The following is a 19,244-nucleotide window of genomic DNA, read 5'->3' as shown; positions in this document are numbered from 1 at the left end:
GGTGTTAGGGTTTGTGCACAGCAAAGAGCATGTCCCCTCTCATTGCACTAGTGGTCTCTGTAATAGCTCTCTTTAAACATATTATGCATTGGTCTCTGTAATAGCTCTCTTTAAACATACTATTGAAAGCCTTTCTTGTTATCGCAGCCCCTCCCTAAGACTTCTGTGTATGTTGCTCAATGTATTCACAAGTTTGGACATTGCTGTCTTGTTTGCACATTGGACCTTGCTTTTACCAAGGCTTATTTAGAGTACTCCTCCCTAGGCCATGTGTTTCTTCAACTCATTAGCATAATAACTGAAGCTCTGCACACCTGCTTGTGAGAACCACACCCAGTTCTTCGAACCGCACCCAGCTCTTCGAACCACACCCAGCCCTGTCTATAAAAGGCAGCCCCTGAGCCTCACCCAGTGCTTGTGCTCGTCTACCTCCCATTTACCTGAGAACAATTCCTTCGGCGCTGGCACTCCTGCTCTCCCCAGACCTTCATTGGCTTCAACGGGCATGGCTGCTGGCTCTTCCTTCTTCCCGTTTCCGCCTCCTTCTTGCCTCAGCCCCTCTTCTGTCCCCTGCAATCGACCTGCAAAAGAGAAAGAGGACAAGGTTAGACTGATCAGTATCCCTTTTCAGCAACAAGTAAGTGCAAAACTTTTTATTACCTGAAAGAACTTTGTCGGCGATTTCTGGATTCATGTAAAGACAATTTGGAACAAGATATCTCCCACGAACTTTGTGGTTCAAACCCTTTGTTACAAGAATACTTTGTGGAACTTTGTGAAATAAACATTGTTTTACATGGGACTTTTTAAGAATCGAACAGAGTAAACCATTGACAGCAAGGCAAACAGTAAATCAAGGACTTGCACAAATTACCTGCTGTATTTTGATGTAAAATTACAGTATTTGTTTTATAAAAAGTCTGGAAATGTGTGAAAAGTGAGTTGCTATTAAGAATTTAGGCTTTAGTTATATTAAGGTGAATGTTAGATGTTGGTAATTATGATAATGATATTCGTTTGATTTTACAGAAGTTTTACAGTAATAGAAAGCACATCCCAGAACAGTAACACAACCCAAACCTGGAAGCTAAAGACCAGGATCCAAGAGGTACTTTTAGAAGAGAATTTCTAAATAGATTAAGGGTTAGTCAGGAACACATTTAGGGATAGGTTGCACTTATCTGTTATTTGTCTATGTTTCATTAGGCACCAGTTTCTACAGAAGTCAGAGAGGGCCGCAGATTTTAGCAGCACTTCTACAGTGGAAACGCAAGAACGGTGTTGTCTCTCTTTTTTATTTTATCCACTTCCCCCCTTCCCTTGAGCTTCTGGTTCTTAGTGCACTGTTTAAAACTAGTGTGCTGGAACAAGCAGTTTCAGGGTGGGGTCGGACTGTCTTCAACCTCCATCAGAACTGAACAGAAACTCAGGTTAGCTGGACTTTGACAGAAGCACAAGCCTTTAAAATATTCAGTTCTGTTGGACGATGAATACCGGGGAAGAAACAGAGGGCATTGACGTCACAGATATGGCGCAGGCCCTAACCGAGGACTTGACCCATAATGAATCAGTGTCTGGCATCTTGCAACATATGCAAGAGGAAATAGAGTAATTAAAGTTGGAAAACACCTTTTTAAAAAAGGATTTAAGCAGGTATAAACCTAGGAAATCCCAGTGTAACACAGCTTTTACGCCTTTGTTTAAAACCTCCTCAGAGACAGGGGCGCGAGCAAAATATACAACTTTCCCTCCCCCAGTTGAGGTTACTGTTAATGTTCCTAATGCTGTGCCTTTAGCAGCACCTGAACGTTTTCATGGAGATAGTAACAAATTCCATGTTTTTATCAATCAATGTCAATTACACTTTGTTTGTAAACCACAACAGTTCCCTACTGATGCTACGAAAGTGGCATTCGTCTTGTCTTATTTGGGCGGTACAGCAGCCAATTGGTCAATTCCTTTCGTGGATAGAGATGATCCCATCCTCCATAATTGGAATCAATTTAAACGTACTATGATCAGCCTTTTTGCAAAACACACTTTTATGCAGGCAAGTGATAATGAGCTTTTAAATCTTAAACAAGGTAACAAGGATTTATTGACCTATCTCACTAGTTTTAATCGTTTACTCACGAGACACGTTGGCCAGAAGAAAAGCGTGTCTCCCTTTTTTATAAAGGTTGGAGAGACAAATTAAAAGACGCGCTGGCTCATATCGTTGGTTTGCCAGAAGACTATTCTGACTTTGGAGATTTAGTCGTGAAATTGTAACACAGACTAGGAGAAAGAAAGGGAGATAAATTCAAACTGGAATCGCGGTTAACTTTTATTCGACATGAGAAGAAAGACACAGATAATAAACTCCCTGAACCTGAGCCTATGCAAATAGGAACACTCAGAGGTCCACTCACGTCAGAGGAAAAAGAAAGAAGGAGAAAACTTCAATTATGTTTATATTGTGGCAAGGCAGGACATTTTGCCAGAGAATGTCCAGTAAAACCTAAAACTATCTCCTCAAATGAGTCGGGAAACGATCAAGCTCGACAAGGGGGGAGGTTACTTGTTCGAGAAAACATCCTAATCAAACCTCTAATTCTGCAGCCTTCATGGTACCGCACATACCTAGACATTTCATAATTCAGATCTTTTTAATTGTTACTACCCAAGTTAGACATTCTCTCCCTGTCCTACTGGATTCAGGAGCAACAGGAAATTTGTGGATAATAAGTTAGCTAACACATTAGGTCTTCCTATTTGCCTAAAGCCTTGTCCAGAAGCAGTATGTGCAGTGGATGGGTCAGAATTAACCTCTGGATTAATCACAAAACAAACAAGTCCCCTTGTCATGGTCTGACAAAACGGGCACACAGAGATGATTAGCTTTGATCTGATAGATACCCCTAATTTTGGCTTGATTCTCGGGGTACCCTGGTTAACAACTGATAACCCAAAAATTGATTGGGTGAACAGAACAGTTACTTTGGATTCCTCATTCTGTAGAACCAATTGCTATCAAGAAGCAGGTACAGAACAGAGCACAGTAATACACTGTGCTAGTGTTACATAAGACAAACCAAGTCTCCCTCCTGAATATTCTGACTTTAAAGACGTTTTTGATCCAGTGAAGGCTAGTGTGTTGCCCCCACATCGGTCATATGACTGCGTATAGATCTTATCCCAGGAGCCCCACAGAGTATATGCTTTGACTGACGAAGAGACCAAATACTTAAGAATTTACCTAGACGACCTACTACAGTCTGGGTTCATCCGACATTCCACATCTCCGGTGTCATCTCCACCTTTTTTATCTCGAAGCCGGATAAATCTCTGCGCGCGTGTATCGACTATAGAGGACTAAATAAGGCTACAATAAAAAATAAATATCCTCTTCCTCTAATACCTGTGTTGTTGGATCAATTAAGACATTCTACAGTATACACTAAACTAGATCTGCGGGGAGCTTACCATCTGGTCCGAATAAAAGAGGGGGATGAGTGGAAGACAGCTTTCAAGACAAAGTTTGGTCTATTTGAGTACACAGTAATGCCCTTTGGGTTGTGTAATGCCCCTGCAGCCTTTCAATTCTTTATAAATGAGGTCCTACACGAATTCCTGGACGTTTGTGTCATAGTATACATAGATGACATCCTCATTTACTCTAAGAACCCGGAATAACATACCCAACATGTTCGTGCAGTATTATCAAAGTTAAAAAAAAATCATCTCTTTGCTAAACTAGAAAAATGTACTTTTAATGTCAGCAAAGTGGACTTTTTAGGATACTGCCTGTCACCTCAAGGAATAATTATGGATGAAAAGAAAATTAGTGCTATTACTGATTGGCCAGAACCATCACCTGTGAAGGATGTTCAGAAATTTCTGGGCTTCGCCAATTTTTATAGGAGGTTTATTTCTCATTTTGCAGACATTGCAGCCCCAATAACCAACTTGTTGCGGAAAGGGCAACAATTTCTTTGGTCTGATGAGGCGGCACACGCCTTTCAACTTCTGAAACAAAAGTTCACTTCAGCCCCAATTCTGAAACATCCTGATCCTGACTTGCCATTTTTTGCTGAAGCGGATGCTTCACAAGTAGCTTTAGGAGGAGTTCTCTCTCAACGAGATGCAGTAGATGGCCAATTACATCCGATAGCCTTCTATTCCAAAAAGTTATTACCAGCTGAATAAAATTACACTGTGGCTGAAAGAGAACTATTAGCTATCAAAGTAGCCTTTTCTGAATGGAGGCACCATTTAATGGGAGCCAAGTACCCTGTTACCATCTTTTCTGACCATAAGAACCTACAGTTTTTTGGATCACTAAAAGCATTAACTCCACGTCAGATGCGCTGGTTAAATTTTTTTAGTACATTTGACTTTGTTATAACCTATAGACCAGGTGCACAACAAATTCAATCTGATGTGTTATCTATATACGGACATACCTCAGACATGAAACAAGACAAAATAGGAGAACCCATTATTCCTCCCCAAAAACTTTTGTCACCAGTACAACAGAAGGATTTCATCACAGATCTATATAATGCACACATGCAAATAGCACCTCAAGATTGGTTAAAGGATTCCCATAACTCAATACAACGAGGTGTATTGTATCACGACAACATGCTGTTAGTGCCCACCACAGAATTACAAACACAGGTGATAATTTGGTATTACGCCTCACCGTTGGCAGGTCATCCTGGCTGGGTAAAAACCCTAGAAAATGTGCGAAAACACTTTTGGTGGGATAATATGAGTAAGGACATTAAGCAATTTGTCACTACCTGTCCAGTGTGTGCAAGACATAAATCTTCTCATAAGGCCCCTGACGGTTTGTTAATACCAATGCCATCACCCAAACAACCTTGGCACACTGTGAGTGTTGACTTTATTGTAGGTTTACCACCAGAAAAATCCTTCACAACAGTGTTAGTGATAGTGGATTTTTTGTCTAAAATGGCACATTTTGTACCATTACGGAAATTGCCAACTGCGGCAGAATTTGCAGATATTTTCATAAGAGAAATTGTGCGTTTACATGGTTTGCCAAGTAAAGTGGTGTCAGACCGAGGTAGCCAATTCAACTCTGGATTTTGGAAAAAATTATGCGAAAAACTGAAAATGCATGTGGCATTATCTACTGCTTTCCATCCAGAAACAGATGGACAAACTGAACGACTAAACCAAACCTTACTTCAAACGCTACGTTTTTTATCGGCTGATTATTCTAGTGAATGGTTGGAAGCTCTCTCTGTAGCGGAGTTTGTTTATAATCATACTGAGCATGCAGCTCTACTTTGCTCACCATTCTATTTCATGCAGGGGTATCATCCGAGAGCTATACCCATTTTATTAGAAGATTCCCTGTTGCCTACAGTAACAGATAGACTAACGAGATTAGGTGACATTCAAGACAAGGCCAGGAAACATTTATTAAAGTACAAAGAAAGCATGAAAAGACAGGCAGACAAACACAGATCTGAGGCCCCAATGTATAAAATCGGTGACAAAGTATGGCTCTCCACAAAGAAGCTAAATATAGAGGGATCCCGAAAGCTGCAACCACGTTTCATTGGACCCTTTAGTATAACTGCCATAGTAAACCCGGTAACAGTAAAATTGGACTTACCTAAAGAATACCCAGTACATGCTACATTCCATGTGTCCTTGCTTAAGCCGTACAACCCAAATACCCGACCCGAACCACCACATCCACCCATAACAATTAAGGGAAATCTAGAATATGAAGTGAAAAGCATAAAAGACGCAAAAAGAATTCATGGACGTCTGTTTTATTTAGTAGAATGGAAAGGATATGATGAAACTGAGAATTCATGGGAACCAGCGTCCTATGTACATGCCCCACGCTTGATTAGACAGTTTTATCTAAAAAATCCAAGGAACCCCCGTCCAGTAGGAGGACCTTTGAGGGGAGCGACTGTTAGGGTTTGTGCACAGCAAAGAGCATGTCCCCTCTCATTGCACTAGTGGTCTCTGTAATAGCTCTCTTTAAACATATTATGCATTGGTCTCTGTAATAGCTCTCTTTAAACATACTATTGAAAGCCTTTCTTTTTATCGCAACCTCTCCCTAAGACTTCTGTGTATGTTGCTCAATGTATTCACAAGTTTGGACATTGCTGTCTTGTTTGCACATTGGACCTTGCTTTTACCAAGGCTTATTTAGAGCACTCCTCCCTAGGCCATGTGTTACTTCAACTCATCAGCATAATAACTGAAGCTCTGCACACCTGCGTGTGAGAACCACACCCAGTTCTTCGAACCACACCCAGCTCTTCGAACCACACCCAGCCCTGTCTATAAAAGGCAGCCCCTGAGCCTCACCCAGTGCTTGTGCTCGTCTACCTCCCACTTACCTGAGAACAGATCCTTCGGCGCTGGCACTCCTGCTCTCTCCAGACCTTCATTGGCTTCAACGGGCGAGGCTGCTGGCTCCTCCTTCTTCCGGTTGCCGGCTCCTTCTTGCTTCAGCCCCTCTTCTGTCCCCTGCAATCAACCTGCAAAAGAGAAAGAGGACAAGGTTAGACTGATCAGTATCCGTTTTCAGCAACAAGTAAGTGCAAAACTTTTTATTACCTGAAAGAACTTTGTCAGCGATTTCTGGATTCATGTAAAGACAATTTGGAACAAGATATCTCCCACAAACTTTGTGGTTCAAACCCTTTGTTACAAGAATACTATGTGGAACTTTGTGAAATAAACATTGTTTTACATGGGACTTTTTAAGAATCGAACAGAGGAAACCATTGACAGCAAGGCAAACAGTAAGTCAAGGACTTGCACAAATTACCTGCTGTATTTTGATGTAAAAGTACAGTATTTGTTTCATAAAAAGTCTGGAAATGTGTGTGAAAAGTGAGTTTGCTATTAAGAATTTAGGCTTTAGTTATATTAAGGTGAATGTTAGATGTTGGTAATTCTGATAATGATATTCGTTTGAGTTTATAGAAGTGTTACAGTAATAGAAAGCACATCCCAGAACAGTAACACATTCCAAACCTGGAAGCTAAAGACCAGGATCCAAGAGGTACTTTTAGAAGAGAATTTCTAAATAGATTAAGGGTTAGTCAGGAACACATTTAGGGATATGTTGCACTTATCTGTTCTTTGTTTATGTTTCATTAGGCACCAGTTTCTACAGAAGTCAGAGGGCCGCAGATTTTAGCAGCACTTCTACAGTGGAAACGCAAGAACGGTGTTGTCTCTCTTTTTTTATTTTATCCACTTCCCCCCCTTTCCTTGAGCTTCTGGTTCTTAGTGCACTGTTTAAAACTAGTGTGCTGGAACAAGCAGTTTCAGGGTGGGGTCAAACTGTCTTCAACCTCCATCAGAACTGAACAGAAACTCAGGTGAGCTGGGCTTTGACAATAGGGGAATAGCCAGTCCACACCTGCTGTTTTACTTTAGAACCTTCCAATTTAAAAGTTTTAGAGTTTTTCTCAAAGAACATCACTCCTATCCCTTCTACTATAAGTCCATTTTAACAGATGATTTCTATTTGTATCAATTTGGTCACCCAAAATATTTTTAAAAAGTCAAGCTGAAGGTCGTACGAGCTGCCTGCCTCATCTGGCATCAGATCAGGAAGATATTACGAATATCTTACTACAGCACTTTTTCTCCAATCTGGGACTCGCCAGGTACTCCAGAATGCCCGAGAGACACATTAGCGATCCCCATTAAACAAGCAGGAATAACAAAGTTGGGTCAACTGATACAAGCAGGAGATTGGTCAGTTGGGAATCTCTGGAAAAAAGCACAGATGGGAAACTATCAAGGTTCAAATATTACCAACTGACAAGCTGGGCCAAAAGCATGGAGAAGGCACTAGGTGAAGAATCGGAAGCAGAGGAGGAGTTTCAAAGAGATCCACCTAATGGTACTGGCTTCTAATTTCAGCAGGAGAGGAAGACTTCACACTTCCTTTGTAGCTCTGGGAGAGAGCCTTGCCATCGAGGGATCTGAGTCACCTATGGCAAGTATCTATGACTACTTTATGGCGTGTTACACAATCTGCACCCCTTATGAAAAACCATCTTTTTACATTACACAGGGCTTACTGGACGCTGGGGACGTTATCCAAGATAAATAAGCATGTGGAGAAAAGTTGCCTGAGATGTGGAGAGTTAAAAGCTAATGACACACACATGTTACTGGAGTTCCCCCAGTTACAACAATTCTGGTCTGAAGTGGGTAAGGTATTAAATGAAATAATGGGAAAAAACATAGAGGTAAGCGTGGACCTAACTACTTTTGGGGTGACGAATAACAACGGGCCCTTTATATTTAAATAACAGCCAGAAAGATCTTTTGTTTGTATTATTCTTACATGCCAGACGATAGATATGCTTAAAATGGATTATAGCAGCCCCCGGACTGTGAATGAGTGGTTGACATGAGTGCGTAGGATTAAGAGGTTGTACCTGATTAGAGAAGGAAGAAAGTGGATGAAGTTCTGGGTGGTATGGAAAAAGGTAGGAAGTGAGTCCGATGATTATTCTCACTGCAATAACAAATTCTGGACTCTGCAGGTTGGGGGTACCACGAGTGGCCCAATCAAAGAATTGGGAGATTTAAGACAACATTCTACCTCAGTCCAAGAAGGTCTTCACAGTTCTAGGAGAAGTGAGAATGATTCGGATCGGTAAAGCTTCTGGATTGGGATCCCGGTCTTATTGTATCTAATCTTTGCTTGATATGACGACAAAAAAAACGGATTTCTCGCCCAAGCCCATGCTTGCAGTGGCTTCAGGAATATTGCGGTTGTGGTTGTAGAGAATTTGTGGATCATGCTGTGATATAGGCAGGTGCAGTGGCTAGGGCCATGAGGCAGATTCACAATTCAGACACATGCCACAATTTTCACATCTGGGACACAATGGCTCAGGTCATGCTGAAAACTTCAACAGTTCAGGCAGTGTCTCAGATAATGCTACACCTGTAAGATCAGAGACCGTGGCTCAGGTCATGCTGTATTTCTCATTTTCAAAATACTGGTTAGGCTACACCACAATCTATACAATTCAAAAACTGAATTGCACTCAAAGATCTGGGGCCCTCCAGGACCAGGGCACTCAAATTGCTCTCCACAGTCCTCTTTTGCCAACTCACCACACAAGAGTTAAACTGCACGTCACTCCTCCTGGACAGTCACCCAACCTGCAAGGATGACTGGCTCCTTCCCTCTCTCATCAAGTAGGATGGCTTGTAGGCACTTTAGGACAGGTAATGAGCTCTTGCAGCATGGGGTGTACTTAGGTGATGTCCCCAGAACGTTGGAAGCTGTTTGTCACTTGTCAGAGAGATACCAGCTCTAGTTGCACACCAACCTATGATTACTCTACATAATACTCCCTTCCATGGTCCTAGAGAACATTGGTACTTGAATAACAAGTGGGTTAGAGGGTCCCACTTTTAAGTAGTCATAGCAGACAGGAGATGTGGACCCAATGTATGCACTTTCAGAACCAGTTTGAATTGGTTCTCCTTTCCTGGCTATTCTGCAGACACAGCCTTTGTGTTAAGAGATGCTCCTTACAGGAGGGTAATCTCAGTCTGGAGTACCCACAAGAGATGCACAAAGGAGTGAGCCTTTTGTAACTGCCTGTGATCAGCCACACTGAAGAGTGATGAGAGGAAAGACAAAATGCAAGCCATAGCCTAGGGGTCCATTTCACCTTGAACAACAGAGACTGCAGTTCCACCCTTCACACACACCATCTACCAAATGGCAGCGCTACAGAAAACTAATCAGTAGCCCCTCTCAATGAAAGACCTAATCGAATTTCTAAAAGGGCCCGGACTCCTCTTTCCTCACTTTACTGTCTAGGTTTCCTTCCATCAGCTTCAGGGAAGTCAGCAATACATTTCACTGTTTGGGAAATAACCTCAATTGTTCATACAAGGCCAGGCTTGGGTTATCCCACAGGCCTCCATTTCTATGGTTCACTCATACACACACATACACACACAACTTGCACTTGGGATGTTAGCACTAGGATTGTACTTAGCACATAGAAGCAGAACTTTTCACCAGTGAGCCAGTAGGACTCCACTCCAGTTACACAGACAAAAGGGCCAAGCCACAACTCTGTATTCACAAAGCATGGTTCTATGCCACCTTTGCTCTATGTCGGAAACCTACGGTAAGGATAGTAGTCTACGGTCCCTATGCTAAGGCCACACTTGGTGTACCCCTTCAGGTCACAGGATAGGCCTGTGATCTCACTCAGTCAAGGAAAAAGCATAGGCCGCTCTGTACACACTAGACTAGAGTGAAGATAGGGCCAAACAAAAAAACTGCGATTTCAAATAAACACATTTCCTCCTTAGATCAGTAGAACATGTCTGCACACCCTGCGGGGGGCATTCCCATCCCAAAATGCTACATTAGCCGCAGGTGGTTGATACTTTGGTGTGACCTGCTGAATGAAGATGAGATGGCCTTGGCATATAGCACTATACCCAGGATTCCAGGAAAGGAGCAATAATTGGACCAGACATAGAGGTTTCCTTCATGGCCACCACTACTTTTGGGATTTCATACATTACGTAAGCTACATATTTAGTATGAAACACTTAAAGCTGCATATTTAGTATGAAACATTTAAAGTTTCAGAGGGTGTCCGCCAGAGATCAAATAGCAGCATCCAGTACAAATCCATTTGTCACTGGTCAGCTGGGTAGTTGCAGGAAAAGGACTCTTGTAGCTTTTTTGTATATAAAAAAGAGAAGCAATCAACACAATGTTTTGCATGAGTATTCAACTGCAAATTATACCTCATAGATCCTTGATGTAAGTGATGAAGCAAAGCTTCGCATATTTTGCGACTTGCCGTATTCATGAACCTCGATTATGTGTAACAACGTAATAATTTGTACGTCTTACTAACGTTTCCTTTATGTTTAAACGAGGTTCCCTGACGCTTGCATATGTGTTTTACTAAAATAATTTACTCGAGTCATTTAATATGGCCGCCGCTAGTATTTAGTTACTGCGCATGCGTCAGCCACACTCACGTGTCCTGACGTGTCTGCAGAGTTGGAGGGAAATTTATGCGCATGTGTAATACATAGCTTTGCCAATAATGTGGTACTGCTCGTACCACTGCTCTTGTATCTGTTTATATGTAGCTAACATTTAGACTGCATAAGTATATTTCGTAGTGATAAGTTGAAAGTACAAACCGTGTGATATGTTTTCATAATGATATTTCTATGTATTAATTTGTTCTCGCTTACTTTTCATGTACCGCGGGAAATGGGGGTCTGACTGAACCAAATGCCATCTTGGAGGGCCTTTCTGCGCATGCTCCACTGTCTGGGGAACTGACAACCTTGGCTGATGGAACTTGGCCAGCTGGCAGGGATGGGCAAGATGCTCCTGAGAACTGACCTGCAAACCCAGCAGAACGGAGTCATGTGTCCCTATTCCGCAACATTGTAAAATTGCTATTGTATTTTCCTGCAGTTTCTCATGGGAACCCCAATCTTGCTAGGCGGTACCCAGAAATGTAAATTAGGCATCCAAATAGTGTGTTGTGATTGGTGTGTTACCCAAATCCTACCTTTGGACCAATCGAAATTGGGGATTCTGACACTTTGCAACATTTGGGGGGTGGTACCCTGTCCCAAAACAGTATATCTACCCTGGGTTCACCTAGGGAATTTGTCCGACTTGTCTGGTTTAGCTGACCTGTCACTGACCCATCGTACTCAATAGGTGACTGAAGATACAGAGCGCTGCGGAGCACTCTGTCCGAAATTGACCATAGACTAAGGTTCTACTGAACCTTAAAGTGCTGGCGAAGCACTTTGCTGGGAGTTCGCTGACCCAATCGGGGTCTTGATCGATAGCTGCAGAGAGGGTGGAGCGCAGGCGTTGCTTCCAAACTGCGGGTGCGGTCCTGTCCTGAGCGGTCCTGTCCTGAGGGTATCCTGTCCTGTCCTGGGTGTCCATTCTGCACCTGCTGTCCTTTGAGGGGTATCCTTCCATGAGGGTTTCCTGTCCTTAACTGACCCATGGCCAGGGTTTGGTTTCCACACCAGTCTAGGTAAATACTGCTCTAAATTCTTTAAACTTGCACCTTTCTATATTTCTGACTTTTGCTTCAATAAAGACATACCTTTGCATATGTTGATTTTTCCATGCTTTTGCTACAATTATTGAAACGAAAAGTCATTTGCATATTTCTTGATATGTTCCCATGTTACCCTACCTTTTAGAAATCATATTTTGCATTGCAGTTTGTCATTTCCTGATATGGTCTAGAACGGCCTTACTTAAGCTGTCTAAAGAGTTGTTGCCTTAAATGCATAGCATTCCCTTTTTCATCTTATATTAACATTTAAATGATTACCCTGACTTTATTTCTCTATAGTTATGTACTTTTCATTATCTTGGTTATTGATTGCCTTATTCTTGTAAGTTTGATGCTTGATGAAAACGAACTTTAGATAAAGCTTTTAAAACTTCCAGTTGTCCGTGGTCATTTTACAACAGTATTGAATGTCATTTGAATTTGCATTTGCTGCTTTTTCCTTTTACAGCTAGGCCCCTGATCCGTTGAGGTCATAGGTACCCGTGTCGGTGGATGGTAAGTCGGGTACACTGAGTAATAACGGTAGGGAACACACACAAATTGGTAGCAGCCCGTGAAGTCGCCTGGTCAATGAATAGTGTGAATTGAAAGTATATGGGCCCTGAAGCCGGAAACGGCGAAATCATTGGCTGGGTGACCTCGCGCGCTCTATCAGTTTTTCTGGTAGATCAGAGGATGGTTAGGGACTAGCTAAAGGTTAGGTAGGACTAGTTAGACTAGTTAAGTCGGTAGCTGCTAGTATATTAATGCTGCTATAAGAGCGGCTGTTCCGAGGGACCCGATCACTCTCTTGTGAATACGCTGCTGAAATTCATGAATTGTTTTTTCATTATTATTCTTGTTCTTATATTGTTATATGTATTAATCCATGCATTTGTAAACCGTGTCAGTCAGTGTTGTCCGAACTCCCCGGGGAATTGAAAGGGCAAGTGGTGAATAGAATCCATTGTCCTGAGGTCGCAGGCTTAAGGAAAGTTAGGTGCAGGTTAGGATAACCGGGAAGCACTAACTAGGGTTTTTCTGAATACATGTGTGAATAAATGTCAGTAACGAGGTTCATTGGCAAAATTCCCATAGTGGCGTAACCTAGTAAGGGTCACATCGGAAGAGTAGCAGGTGCCTCGGAGCTTGGGTGTAAGCAGAGGGGTCCGCTGGGAAACCTTAGACTCGGATATATCCCGGAGAAGTGGATGAGTTTAGGGGAATAACAGGTTCACCGATGCTAGAGTGAAGGGTAGGCGGAAGAGATCTACCCGCAGCGCGTGAAAAGTAAATGGAAGTAGTTTACTTGCAGTAAAACAAAGCTATCCTGTCTAGACACTTGAGCACTGTGGCGAATGTGTATTTGTTGTAAAATAACCAAGCACTGAGCACTTTCAAAGGAAAGAAAGTTTCCGTTACCTTGTGAAGGGAGGGAGTCAGCCGCGAAGCGTCTCTGACGTCACTCCGTGCCGCGCTGGGATTGGTAGAAACAGCGGGCGGGTAGCGGGGCTGAAATTGTAAAGGAGGGGTGAAGCGCCAGAGCGTGAGGACAGTCTCACGAAGGGGCCGCGCACCCATTGGCCGAAAATATTTGAACGCGTGCACCTCATTGGTCGCACGGAATTGCAAGACGCGTTCTGATTGGAGGTGACTTTGTAAACAGAGTTGAGCGTAGAAATCGTATGTGGCACTCGTATTGTCCAGAGACTAGACCCGATCCGAGAAACCAAGGGTTTGAAAGGGATCAGTGGAAAGCCAATAGATACGATATTGTGTACGGAGCTAAGAGAAAGATGTCCCTTGTAAATAGGGTAAAAAATTATTTCAAAACGGACAAACCGATTAAGTCCAGAGAGGGTGTTATTGTCCCGCCACCGAATACTCCCGCCTCATTCATGATGTTTGACCGAGGGTACAATACCTGTGTGTGGTTGGAGAATTGGGTAAAATACACAAAAGATGACGGAATATTGGCTTTTCCGTTAGACGGTACTTTCAATGGTAGGATTTTATTTAATTTAAGAACCCGAATGAATGAATTACATCCCAGACCGAGACTAACGCAGTATGAGGCATTAGAGGAATGGGAGATTGAGGCTTTCGAAAGAGAGAAACCCCGAATGGACAAAGGTCTGACCAAGTGGTACCCCAGGCTGAAACAAGAGACTAGGGACAAAAAGATGAAACAGTGGAGGCAGAGCATGATTGTTGAGGGTCTGTTTCCCATGATGCCAGTAGGAAACCCTTCAGTGGGAGAGAAAAGGACAGAAAAGAGTAAGCATTGGGGAGCCCTTGGGGAGTCAGACGATGAATTGTTAGATGACATCTTTACGAGAAGTCCGCCACCTTATGAGGGAGCCCGACCTTCCAGTGCAGGAGAGAATCCCCAGCGTCCATCTATTAAGGAGGAGGACAGATCCCTATGTAGGGGGGGAGGTGGTCAGGTACTGCCCTATTTTGAGAATCCCGGACCCGCGGAGGTACGAAATATATATCCTAGTATGCCCGTGAGCCCGGAAGAAAAATATTCCCGTGAAAGAGCCTTCTTCCCCAGACCTCTTTATGAGAACGAAGAAAAGCCATTAGGTTCAGGAGTGCCCTTTTTGCAGCCTCCATATGGGGAAGAGCGCAGGTCATTTGACACAGGAACTTTGTTCCCAAAACCAAATTATGGTGGAGGACCAAGTGAAACGCATCCTACTGCCCCGAGTTTTACCCCTCACCTGACCCCACAGATAATACCTGACCGAACCTTAGGAAGAGTACTGGATGAAAGGGAGCAAGAGGCCATAGCTAGACAGAGGACAGAAATAATTCAGAAAATATCCCAGTTAAATGCCAGTCCTGAGGCTTTGACTATTCCGGTAACCATCGGACAAGTGGTTCCGTTGTATGGGAATAATCAGGGAAGTCCAAACCCTCCAGTTATGAACCCAATCATGGCCCCGCCGAGGCAGGAGCCCCTACTGATAGACGATCAGTCCAGTGAGTGAGAGTCCGAAGTTGTGTTCTTGGACCTGCCAAACAAACAGACCGGAAAGGGAGTGCCGAAGCGGCAAAATCCTTTTGATGCGAAGGAAATTAAATTAGAATCAACATCAGGTACTAGGAGTGTCTCTTTGGTAACCCCGGAAGAAATTGAAAATTGGAGTCGGGAATTAGAAAAACAGGCTCCGCAAATGAAACCTTTGGACCTCTACAAACTGAGAGTAGAAATAGAGGAAGTAATGGCAGGAAATGTGGGATTAGACAGATTAAATACCTACTCTGAAGAAGAGTTGCTGTTTATGTGTAAAAGCCTTACCAGAAGTACAAGAGTGCTCCATGAAAAGCTGACAGACACTGCAGCTAGTATGGGGATAGATATTTCCAGATCGAAGCCCTTGCAGAAACCCTACCGAGCTGAATTCTCAGACAAAGATTTAGAGAACTTGAATGTGTCAGGGAGGAAGTTGCAAATTAAAGAGTTGCTTGCAGTTTTGCAAAAATGGGGAGACGTGGAAAAATGGAGAAGCAGGTGGGCACGAAAGAAAGATGAGGCTCGATCCAGACAAGCTACCCCTGAGTTCCCTTTGAGAGAAGTAGACAAGCCTGAAACATTATGCCCCATGCGTGAAGTGCCAGGTGGGAGGTATGTGCACGTTCCATGGTCCAGACAGGATATTGTGTCCTTTACTAACGATTTCCCGAAATTGCGCAAAAAGCCAGTTGACTGGTACCGGCAAGTGGAAAGGTTCGTAAAGGTGCAAAAATGCCTGTGGAAAGACCTGGATGGGTTTTTCGACATTGTGGTCCCGGTCGATCTATGGACCGAGTGTAAAATAGCCATAGGCTGGCCTAGTGAGGAGTACCCGAGGGACTCTACCACAGGGGAGCCGTCCATTGAAGTAATGAAAAAATATGATCAAGTAATTCAGCATTTGAAAAATAAGGTGCCAGCAAAGGAAACGGATTGGACCAGGATAGATAGAACAACGCAGGAGAGAGAGGAGACAGTCCACTCCTATTATGAAAGGCTGTTGCAGGTGTTTAAAACATACAGTGGTATAGATAACATCGAGATGAAGGATATGACGCATTTCATTTACAGGTTTGTAAACGGTTTAAGACCCGAAATTTGTCAGTGGATAAAGGATAATAAAATCTGTTGGCATACCAAAAAGGTAGACGAGGTCCTGCGGTACGCAAAGTACTGCGAGGACGAGATGGCAGAAAAGAAAAAGGCTCTCAAGGAGAAGGTCATGTGGGCTCAGGTGAAGCTCGCAGAACAGCAGGAAAAACAGTTGAGTAACATGGTCAAAAACACTGAGAACAAAGGTCCTGTGGGTGGGGGAGGAGGTAAGCCCCGGCCCAAAATGAGCAGGGAAGAGGCTATGAAGAAATTTCCCTGCCATCAGTGCGGCAAAATTGGACACTGGCGTAACGAGTGTCCTTACTTGCCCGATGATAACCCCAAAACACCTGATTTAACTCCACAGACGCAGAAAGAAAGACCAAGAAAGACTCAACCACAGGTAACGACAGTGCAGGTGCCCCGAGCACCAAAGCAAGTACATAGGGGGAAAACGACAGAGGGTGATGAGATAGAAGTCTGGGAAAGCAATGAGAACAGAAATGCAGCAACTTCGCAGTATCTATTAAATGATACCTTCCTTTGTGATGACCAGTACTGACGGGGCCTGAGAGGGGAGGACGAGGAGTGCGTACTTGGCGCCTCCTTGCCGGTAGACCAGTCCGGACCATACATTGAAGGAAAGGTTGACGGAAATGATGTCACCTTTCTGTTGGACACTGGCGCTACCCGTTCTACTGTGAGAACAGTGGACGTTCCAAACCTACCCCTCTCGGGAGAAGCCATCCAAGTAGTAGGTGTATCTAATCAATTGATTAGTACTCCTGTTACCAAGCCCATGGAGATCTCAATTGGAAACTTTAAGGAAATGCATAGATTTGTCGTTTGCGACACCAGTCCAGTAAACTTACTGGGACGTGATTTGCTGTGCAAAATGAACTGTACCATCTTTTGCACACCAAAGGGTGTTGAACTTCAGACCCCAGATGAAGATGGCATTTATAAATTAATGCTGATCAGACCTGACTCAGAAATTAAACGAATGACCATGCAGGATTTGCCCAAAGAACTCCAAGAAGCAGTGAAGCCAGAGGTGTGGGACTTTACGGGGAAAGATGTAGGGTTAATGAAAAACGTGGACCCCATACAGATAGCAATAAAGGACAATGCAGTATACCCCAACACTAAACCCTACAGAATGAATGCAGAAGTGAGAGCTGGTGTTACTCTGGAAATACAGAAATTGCTAGAAGGAAACATCATACAGGAGGTAATGAGTAGCCCATGTAACTCCCCGATTATGGGTATCAAGAAGCCTAGTGGCAAGTACAGAGTAGTGTAGGATCTACGAAAAGTCAACAAGATAGTAGTCCCCTGCTGCCCTATTGTCCCGAACCCAGCAGTGATTCTGTATCAGATTCCCTGGGATGCTGAGTGGTTCACTGTGATAGACCTGTGTCATGCATTCTTTTCCATTCCCTTGCATCCAGATAGCAAATTTCTTTTCTCATTTGCCTTCAATGGTCACGTGTATGTCTGGAACCAGGTCCCTCAAGGGTACACAGAGAGCCCCTCTATCTTTAATCAGATCTTGAAAAAATGTTTGGAAACTTTGGTCTTACCTGGAAACTCTGTCTTAGTGCAATACATAGACGACCTCTTGGTGGCGTCTAAAAGTCATAGGGATTGTGTGATTGACACCATTGCCCTACTGAATCACCTGTGTGAGAAGGGACATAAAGTGGCCCCTGACAAATTACAGTTCTGTGCAAAATCGGTGAAATATCTGGGGCACCAGATAGAGAAAGGTGTCAGAAAAGTGACATCGGAAAGTACCTGGGTGATCCACTACTGAACTACAAGTACCAGAATCCCGAGGGGCGATCCGGAGGAGGGGCTAGCGGTGTGCGCTCCATTGCGGTGGTTTTTACTAATTGGCTCCCTTGAGCTTTGAGCCGACGGGCTCCTGGATGCTGCCCTGCGTGCCGGTTCGGGCATCGAGGCCATTGACTGTTGTTTGGCGGCCTTCTCCTCCACCCCTAAACCATTTTCTCTACTGATGAGGGAAGTTATCCCGAAACCCGAGCCATGTCTCGGGCGATACACAAAAACCCGGGACATGTATCGGGTCTAGGGATTCATCAGTCCAACAAGTACCGACTTGCACCTACCTGGGTGATCCACTACTGAACTACAAGTACCAGAATCCCGAGGGGCGATCCGGAGGAGGGGCTAGCGGTGTGCGCTCCATTGCGGTGGTTTTTACTAATTGGCTCCCTTGAGCTTTGAGCTGACGGGCTCCTGGATGCTGCCCTGCGTGCCGGTTCGGGCATCGAGGCCATTAACTGTTGTTTGGCGGCCTTCTCCTCCACCCCTAAACCATTTTCTCTACTGATGAGGGAAGTTATCCCGAAACCCGAGCCATGTCTCGGGCGATACACAAAAACCCGGGACATGTATCGGGTCTAGAGATTCATCAGTCCAACAAGTACCGACTTGCACCCACCTGGGTGATCCACTACTGAACTACAAGTACCAGAATCCCGAGGGGCGATCCGGAGGGGGGGCTAGCGGTGTGCGCTCCATTGCGGTGGTTTTTACTAATTGGCTCCCTTGAGCTTTGAGCCGACGGGCTCCTGGATGCTGCCCTGCGTGCCGGTTCGGGCATCGAGGCCATTGACTGTTGTTTGGCGGCCTTCTCCTCCACCCCTAAACCATTTTCTCTACTGATGAGGGAAGTTATCCCGAAACCCGAGCCATGTCTCGGGCGATACACAAAAACCCGGGACATGTATCGGGTCTAGAGATTCATCAGTCCAACAAGTACCGACTTGCACCCACCTGGGTGATCCACTACTGAACTACAAGTACCAGAATCCCGAGGGGCGATCCGGAGGAGGGGCTAGCGGTGTGCGCTCCATTGCGGTGGTTTTTTCTCCTGGTAGGCATTTCACACTTTTTCAAATGCTAATTACTGGCTGGCAGATGTGCGAGAGCAAGTGCAAATGTAACTTCCTGGAGGTTCAGGCAGTGAAGGGGTAACTTTCAAAAGGTTACTGTTAGAA

At 44.0% G+C, this 19,244-nt stretch overlaps 1 long non-coding RNA gene across 3 annotated transcripts in view; it reads right to left on the bottom strand.

The window, feature by feature from the left end:
* Window positions 1–446: 446 nt before the first annotated feature.
* The window catches only part of LOC144824924 (uncharacterized), a 364,565-nt gene continuing 345,767 nt past the window's right edge, over window positions 447–19,244 (bottom strand). For all 3 annotated transcript variants that reach the window (XR_013609180.1, XR_013609182.1, XR_013609181.1), the window contains 2 exons: window positions 6,381–6,521; window positions 447–581 (listed from right to left, as the gene is read on the bottom strand). This is a non-coding gene — a long non-coding RNA (uncharacterized LOC144824924). The remainder of the gene's footprint in view (window positions 582–6,380; window positions 6,522–19,244) is intronic.

This window comes from Lissotriton helveticus, chromosome 3_1 (assembly GCF_964261635.1).
Source record: "Lissotriton helveticus chromosome 3_1, aLisHel1.1, whole genome shotgun sequence".
NCBI lineage: Eukaryota > Metazoa > Chordata > Amphibia > Caudata > Salamandridae > Lissotriton > Lissotriton helveticus.
Note: the sequence above shows the minus strand (reverse complement) of the source record. Positions and strands in the feature narration are given on the sequence as shown.